The following is an 8,479-nucleotide window of genomic DNA, read 5'->3' as shown; positions in this document are numbered from 1 at the left end:
GAGTTTTTCAGTTCCCAATTTCTAAAATGTGATAATATAGAATTTTATCCTCATGAATAGATATACAAATGGATTCATATTTAGTGAAACATGTTTCTTTGGGAATATTTTGGCAAATAAATATTTGGACAAATATATTAGTTATATTTAAAGACATTATTTTATATATATAAAATTAGTTTTTGAAATGGAAACTACTCCTAATCATGTGTGTGTTATATTTCACAATTCTAATTTTATGTTCTAAAATAGTTTACACTGTTGACAGACATTAGAAATGGAGAAAAAACAACTTGAACCTTGAAAAATTATTTTACAAACATATTTATAAAATAAAATATTAAGTTCGTTTTACTAGAATAATATTTTAAATTTTTGGCTGAGTGATCTTATAAGGGTACTAAAAGGCATGATTTCTTTTGCTGATGGTTCAAAAGATATAGGACGCTTCAAGGACTTTGATGTGCTTTTATCAAGCTACAACAAGCCTAAAACAACACCATCAAGCAAAAAGATTAAAAATTTTTTTTTAGGATAAACAGAAAGCATATGATTTTGAATTAAGAAAAAAACAAATCAGGAAAGTTTGCCTGTAATAGACAGGTGACTCAGAGAGATGAGGTCCTGCATGGTGAATCATTCAGAGTGGCATTTTATTTACCTATTTTATTTCAAGTCTTATGCTTCCCCCATCCTCTTTTTTAATATCCTAGCAAAGAACAAAGGCGATCAAGAAGAAAAGCAATATAGTCATTAAGTAGTAATTGGTAGAAGAGGCTTTGGGGTTAAAATTAATAAAACCAGCATGATGTACATTAAGACTGTATAAATATTTAAGGAACTACAGCCTACTTGGAGATGTAAACCGATTAGCAGAACTACTTAATCTAGAGATGCAAATGTTTCAGGTAGATAAAATAAACATAGACTGATTGTTGGAAATGTGATCAGTTTTCATTCTGGGACTGCTTTATTTCATTTAAATTTTAATTGTCAAAATAAAGCACTTTTGATATTTTGTGTAAAAAGTTTTATATTGCATTTAATGCAATTTAGGAAACAGAATCACAAATAAAATCATTGTACATGTTTTTTTTTTCCTTGTCAGGTCATGTATTGCAGATGCAATTTTGACCTTTCACATTGAAATGAAAAAGAAACTAGGATACAAGGAACCGAAGCCTCATCCTTCAGGATTATCTTTGCTGATATTATGGATACGTAAAAACTTGTCTACAGGAAGTTACATATGTAAAGGTAAAATACTTATTATTCTTCATTTACAGAACTTAAAATAATATATATAGTAATATAAATGATTAACAAATGAATTATTTAATGAAATAGATGAAATTACTACTGTTTAATTCATTTTCTCTGTCTCAAAAAATCTATTATAGGATTTGTTTGATATGTTTCAGTAGTTAATATTAAATATCTAGATGAAAATTTTAAAAATAGAACTATTAACAGTGCTTAATTTATTTAGACAAAACATCTAGTACTGATATTTTATAATTTTTATCTGAACTATTTGTATTATACAGTTTTGAACTTGACAAGGTTTAGAATTATCATAATATTCATGACATCAACATACATGAATATAAACATTTTCCAATTATCTAGGTAAAACTAAATGTTAAAATATATGGAAATATTTTGTTAGATTATCAGTCGTATCACTTCACACAATTAGCATCAGGTGAACTATGAATAGATATCTGTCTTGTATCAGAATTCCTTAACAAAGATCTATATTTACCATATTTTATTGCTGAATTCCTGTGAAACATTAATTCTTACCAGCAGATTGCATCTATACAGAATAGATATCCATATCCAGGCTAGTCCATCTGAGTCCCTGTTTGCAAATTTAAATTTGCATTTATATAAATACCACATAAATGTTTTGAACAGGGAAATGAATGATATAATAGACAATAATGGGGAGTGAATAAATCAAAGCTTTTCTCCCATTGACAGAGCACCGGGGAGTAGTGTTCATATAAGGGAGTTATCGTAAAAAGACTTTCTCTCTGATTGATATTAGGTACTATGTGGGTCAGCAAACAGTCAAGACAATGATCCATCAAGAATACCTTGTCCTAAATATGTCAAATATTTAAGCTTTGTTTTTCTTGTTCATGTTTCCCACATCTTCTTACTGGCCTACTTTTCTTACTTAAAAAAAAAAAAATCCGATAAACAACTATCATTCTATAGCATTAATTTTTAGCTTTTGGCAATACCTAATACTAGATTATGTTCTTGGCATTATCTTTTTTTTTTTTTAATATTGTATTGAATTTTGAAGTTGTTTTTAAACTAAAGCATTATTTTTTTTATATTTAGAGGAAATTTATATAGAGGATTATTAAAATATTTTAGCTTTTAAAAATTCAATATCTTATTCAAAGTATCACAGTATGTATATCCTCATGATTAAAATGTACCTGGAAGAATATATTGCATTTATCTACATCCAGGCTAAGAATTACATTAATTTAAGGTAATTATTTGCATTTTGCTTTTACACTTTTGTTTGTAAGTAGAGCAAGAGATCTTTGCTGACCTATCACTTTGCCCAGCACAGAAAATCACTAAATCATACACACATAAGAGCCCATATTAAATGTGTAATACAGTCAGCCCTTTGAATCTATAGGTTCCATGTTGGTGGATTAAACCAACTGGGAATGGAAAATATATATATTTTTAAAAGTTACATTTTTGATGTGTAATATGTAGTTAGGCCTATGATGATTGTAGGTATATAATAACTATATACATAGCGTTTACATTGTATTAGGTATTTAAAGTAATCTAGAGATGATTTAATGTATACAGGACGATGTGCATAGGCTACATGCAAATATTATGCCATTTTATAAAACAAACTTGAGCATCTGTACATTTTGGTATCTGCAGGGGTCCCAGAACCAATCCCCTATGGATATTGAAGGATGACCGTACATGTTAAAAAGAGAATCCCTGTTAATTTACACCAGTTTAGGAAAGTAAATTATATCTGTTGGTATCTAGTATAAAGTAGGAAAATAAACTTAATGCTATATTTTGCACAATAGGCAAACTCAGAAAGTCATGATCATCTCTAGCATTTCAAGATAAATTGTACCTTACTGAGTTACATGAAATGGAAGAAGGGTCTTTCCTTATAGTAACATATAAAACTTTTGGTGTAAGTTACAGTTCTCACTCATCTAATCTTCATTGAAAATATTAGCAATGTAAAGCTCCTGCATGTATGTTCAAAATAGGAATGCTTCCATAACCTCCTCACTGACATGCTGTTTTTCACTATTGATTTACAACAGCTCAATTTCCACCAGATACTTTTTCAAAAGTTCTAAAACATGTATATGTCAGAGCAATTGGGCTCGAAAGCAAGAAATTGATAAATGGGCCTAATACAATACTCAGGCTAGCCTTTTACCTCTGATGCTAAGAGACAGATGATTATGCAGATAATCCATTAAAAAAATCCCACTTACATGAAGTGTGTAATATTTTTTCATTATTTATTAATTGGAGGAAGCATTGCCCTTCCATTGATAAAGATATTAAATTATAATTCATTCACCATAGGAAAAAGGTTGGAAATTTTGTATGTTATCATTGTCACATTTTGTACTGCAGCACAATTATTTCTTCTGTAATGATAAAAATGACATCTGAGGTTTATTGAACATTTACTATGTAACAATGCCAAAAATAACTGTTTTTCCTAACCCAATATGTTCTAGGGTTAGATTATAAGAACTAAAAAATATTTCAAAAAGCTAATTGCTTTTATTTAAATGTCTCAACATAAGAGACAAGGAACAAAGAAAAGACATTGTCACTTTGTGGCTTGCTCAAATGACCATATAGATAATTTTTAAACATTTGTGCTAAAAATGCAATATTCATTAGTGTTTCTCTCATGAGAGATTTCTTGTTTTCATATTGAGAGTCAAAATAATTTCAGTGATATATATTTTTTAATTTAACTGATATTTTTAATATTAAAATAAAAATTATAATTGTAAAGTTTCTACTGATATTACAAAAGCTCTGGGAGATCCTAAGAATAAATATATGTACAAAATAATTTCTATAGCCGTCTCTAGGAATATAGAACAGAATGAGAATTGCTAAAGAAGAGTAAAAATATTCTAAGTGAGGACTTGACCTGTAGACAGCTGTGCCAAAGTGGTAGGGAAAAGTCATATCACAAATTCTTCCTTCAATATGAAATTGCAATGACCACAATTTGGATAGCCACCAAAAAAAAAAAGAAGAAAAGTAAAGAAGAAAGGAGGTGGATACTGAGATGAAAGAGGATATTAATGTACTGAGTTTTTAATGATTCTACATATTTCTTAGTATAGTTAATAGATTTTATCTAAATTTTGTAAATAAACAAAATGATGTAAGCATATGTAATTATATTTAATACAATTAAAGTATATTTAAAGGATTAAAATATTAAAATGAGAAAAATTTAAAATATAATTGCAAACTTACAAAAGTTAATCAGGTAAGGAGCTATGAGGAAATAAAGATTATTTCATTTTTTGATGTTTCAGAACAGAAAGTTTATTGGCCTTATGTAAAGTATATAAACAAGAATACTTTTTAAAATATATAAAGTTATCAAGCTAAGCACTAACACTAAAATAAATCTAAATTTGACTACAGCTTCAGACTATATGAGGTATAAGATCTGGTTTTAGGTAAGAGTGGCTTTTGTTTTTCTTGGCAAGGACAAGGAAATAAAACACTGGACACTATATATTTTTGACACTATTGAGGGAATTATCTACCAGACAGTATATCAACAGAGATGACTCAAGTGGTAAAGGAGTATGGAATTCAGGTCAAGACAGAAATGACTGAGAAGATTCAAGGGACCAGGAAGTCATTGTCAGACATTTCTTCTTTCATTTTATATGATAAAAGTGAAATTGAAAGTCATTGTTAGAAGTAAAGTTTCTTTATGTTATCTTGTCCAGTATCACTTATATGTGAAATATAAACCTATAAGCAACAAATGAACAGCACAAACCGAGACACAGGGACATTGACAATGGACTAGCGGTTACCAAAGTGTAGCGGGTGAGGGAGGAGAGGAGGGGTAGACGGGGTAAAAGGGGTCAAATATAGGGAGGCTGGGGGAGGGTGAAGTGGGTAAAAGGGATCAAATATATGGTAGCTAAGGGAAACTGGACTTTGGGTGGTAATCATACAATAGAATATATAGATGTCAAATTATAATGTACACCTGAAAATTATGTAATTATATTAACCAATGTTACCCCAATAAACTTAATTAAAAAAAAATAAAATAAAAGATAAAAAAAGAAAAAACAAATAACAGATACATGCACAAATGTGTGTGTGTGTGTGAGTGTGTGTGTGTGTGTATGTGTGTCTGTGTGTGCAGGAGGTGTATGAATATGCAGCAGTTCTCAATCATATGTGGTCTACAGAGGTAATGAGGAGGAGGTAGTAGTTCTGCAGCATCTTTCAGGGCACTGGAGAAAGGAAAGTAATAAGCCTCCAAGAGTCTATATCTCTTTACCAGTATTTGAATCTAATATAATAGAGAAGGAAGGTAAAGTCAGTGATAGAAACAGGTAACATTATACAGAGACATGGGATGAGGCACATACATTTACTTTTGTAGTGGTCCATTTTGATAGAAAAATAATTATATTTGGAGCTAAAGATTATTAAGTATAAAAATTATAATGATAGTTATAGCTACCAGTATAACACCATCTTACTATGCTGTATTGGTTCTATGAATGAATGAAATTGGCAATGTGGTTTCCCAGTTGTGCCTCTAATGCCATGTTATATAAGAATACTGGTTAGACAGTAGTTATGTCACATCTTTTGCTGACACATTAGCAGTAATAACAGACTGTTCAAGCAGGCAGATGTATGAATCCTGACACTGACTGTTAACAAGCACAAACAAGTTTCAGTGTTCTGTGTTTCAGTTTCCTTATCTATAAATTGGATAATTTTGACATAATTTTCTCATGTTTGTCAAATGTGATAATGTATTGAAACTGTCTTGTACCGTCCATGGAATATAGTAAGCATGCCATGAATGGTAGCAAAACGATAGCAGAGGAAGAAAGACGACTGGAATGTTAGTGTTTAATAATAATAATTATCATAATCATCTGTACACATACAACATAATTTTAACTTTCTATTTCCAGAAGCCATTTCTAAAAGCAGTCTTTGAGCCATATTATACTGTGTGATCTAAACAAATTATCTTGTTGTGCAAGACCTCAGTTCCCTCATTTTTAAAAGATACATAATGATAGTACCTAGCTCTTAGAGTTGTAAAGATCGACTTACTAAGTACATGGAAAGTACTTAGAGAGGACTGGCATAAATAAGTGCTCTGTAAATGTTGCTTATTGATACTCTTTGTAATATTTTCTCCTTCCAAAACCATTCATTTTAAAGATATAAACTCCTAGCCCTTGTAGGATTTTATGAAAGAAAAGGAAGAATGCAAGAAGAGAAAGAGAAAGAAAACAGCTATGATTTGGATATAATATTCACATATCAAATTTGCTTTTCTTCCAACTGTTGGGTCTAGATCTGCTTTTCCTAACCAATTATGTAAATAAAAATAACTTTTGTTGGATTAACAATAGTAATACCTATTGTGTTCTTACACTAGGCATTTTGTTGAATACTTTACTTGATATATAGGATTTAATCCTCACAAACTAGCAGTAGGTAGTGTTACTCTTCTGGTATGGCAGAAGAGGAAATAGAAGCTCAGAGTTGTTAAGTAACTTGTAAGTCAACAGCTGAAATTAAAAGGTAGTCATGATTAAACACATCTCAGTTTAAGTTTATAGTACTGTTCAAACAACCCCAAAAGATCTTCAGTTTCCAAGTAATGATTAATGAACAGATACTCAATATCCAGAGAGAGCCAATTTAGGAACTGTTTGGATGATCCTAAGAAAGTGTCTGGCTTACTTGTTCTCCTACTAGCCACTAAAAGTTCTTGAGCTATCAGAAAACTGATGAGAATTCTTACTGAAGGAGGTTATCAATTGTTTAATGTCTCTATTAAACTGAATTGATCCCCAAATAAACTAATTTTACAGAAAGTTATTTAAAAAAAACCCTACAATTCACAAGCACAATTCTGTAACACTGCAACTATACACTTCAATTAAATTCTGAATAAATCACATAGTATAATATTAGTGTCTCATTCCTTTTTTTTTTTTTTGCAATAAACACTTTAAAATGCACTTCTGGATTTCTGGCTCTAAGCAAGAAGGCTGCTCAACTAAGCAAATTGAAAGAAACCACTGTATAAGTAAAAGTGGCAAAAAGATCCACTTCTCAGACATTCAGTGATAGAGAAACCACAAATCATTCACATAGCTAAGAGACAAAGCACTCAAAGATCTAAATTTTCTGTTTTTCATCACTTCTCTGCCTTTTGGCTAAGATCAAATGTAATATCTGTTCATATCAGTTTAAATTTTCTGGGTTTTTTTACTCTGCCTGCTCTGAACCACTCTCCACACCATGTCATTCTGTTCAGCTCTCCACATCCCTAGGTTTGAAAGATTATGGGAAATATTCCCAATGTTATTTCTTCCCATAACTATGTATTTTGTATGCTAAAACAAAACTTCATACCTATCTTTCTAAGGTATATACTACTTTTTATGAGACTCCTACACAATAATAATGATAAAAGCTAATATTTATTAAGTTCTCACTCCATGTCAGATAATATCTTTAAAATATATCATGATCTCATTTCTTTTAAATGAAGTTTATTTTGATATAATTGCCTATAGCAACATTCACTCTTTTTAGGCATTCAATTTAAAGAGTTTTTTTTTTTTCCAAATCACCACAATCAAGATACAGAATATTTTGATCATCCCCAGAAGTTCTCTTGTTCTTTTATTTCTCCTTCTACCTACAATCTCATACACCACTAATCTGAAATCTATATTGATTTACTTTATCCCACTTCAAAAGTGAGGAAACTTATTTTCCAAAGGTCCAAATTTAAAGTGGCTAGTAAGTAGAAAAACTCGCATTCAGTTCAACATCTATCTGACTCTGCAACTCTTACTCCTATCTCTGCTTCTATGTCTCCTAGAGTAATTTCTGCCTTTTATTCATTATTAACTTTAAGGAGCCTCTTTTATTATGCTTAGTATATATTTTTAAATTAATACAATTGCATGTATAGAAGTTATCATTAATAATTTGAAGTTCATTAAAGTATGGCAATAATTCAGCTACCAATTGCTAAAATTACACACACACGCACAAAACAGAAAAACCTAAAGCGAGCATCTTGTCATGGCAGGATCATTTTTGAGATATCAATTTGTGTTTTCCTTTGCATTTCCCCTTCAACCCTTTTTACAGTAGGAATATTCTAAGCAGTCCTTTTGAA

At 30.4% G+C, this 8,479-nt stretch overlaps 1 pseudogene; it reads left to right on the top strand.

Annotated features, from left to right (window-relative positions):
- The first annotated feature begins 7,482 nt into the window (after positions 1–7,482).
- On the top strand, positions 7,483–7,578 carry LOC120595268 (uncharacterized; annotated as a pseudogene).
- Positions 7,579–8,479: the final 901 nt, after the last annotated feature.

Source organism: Pteropus medius, unplaced genomic scaffold (genome assembly GCF_902729225.1).
Source record: "Pteropus medius unplaced genomic scaffold, Ma_sr-lr_union100, whole genome shotgun sequence".
NCBI lineage: Eukaryota > Metazoa > Chordata > Mammalia > Chiroptera > Pteropodidae > Pteropus > Pteropus medius.
This window is presented reverse-complemented; position numbering and strand designations above follow the sequence as displayed.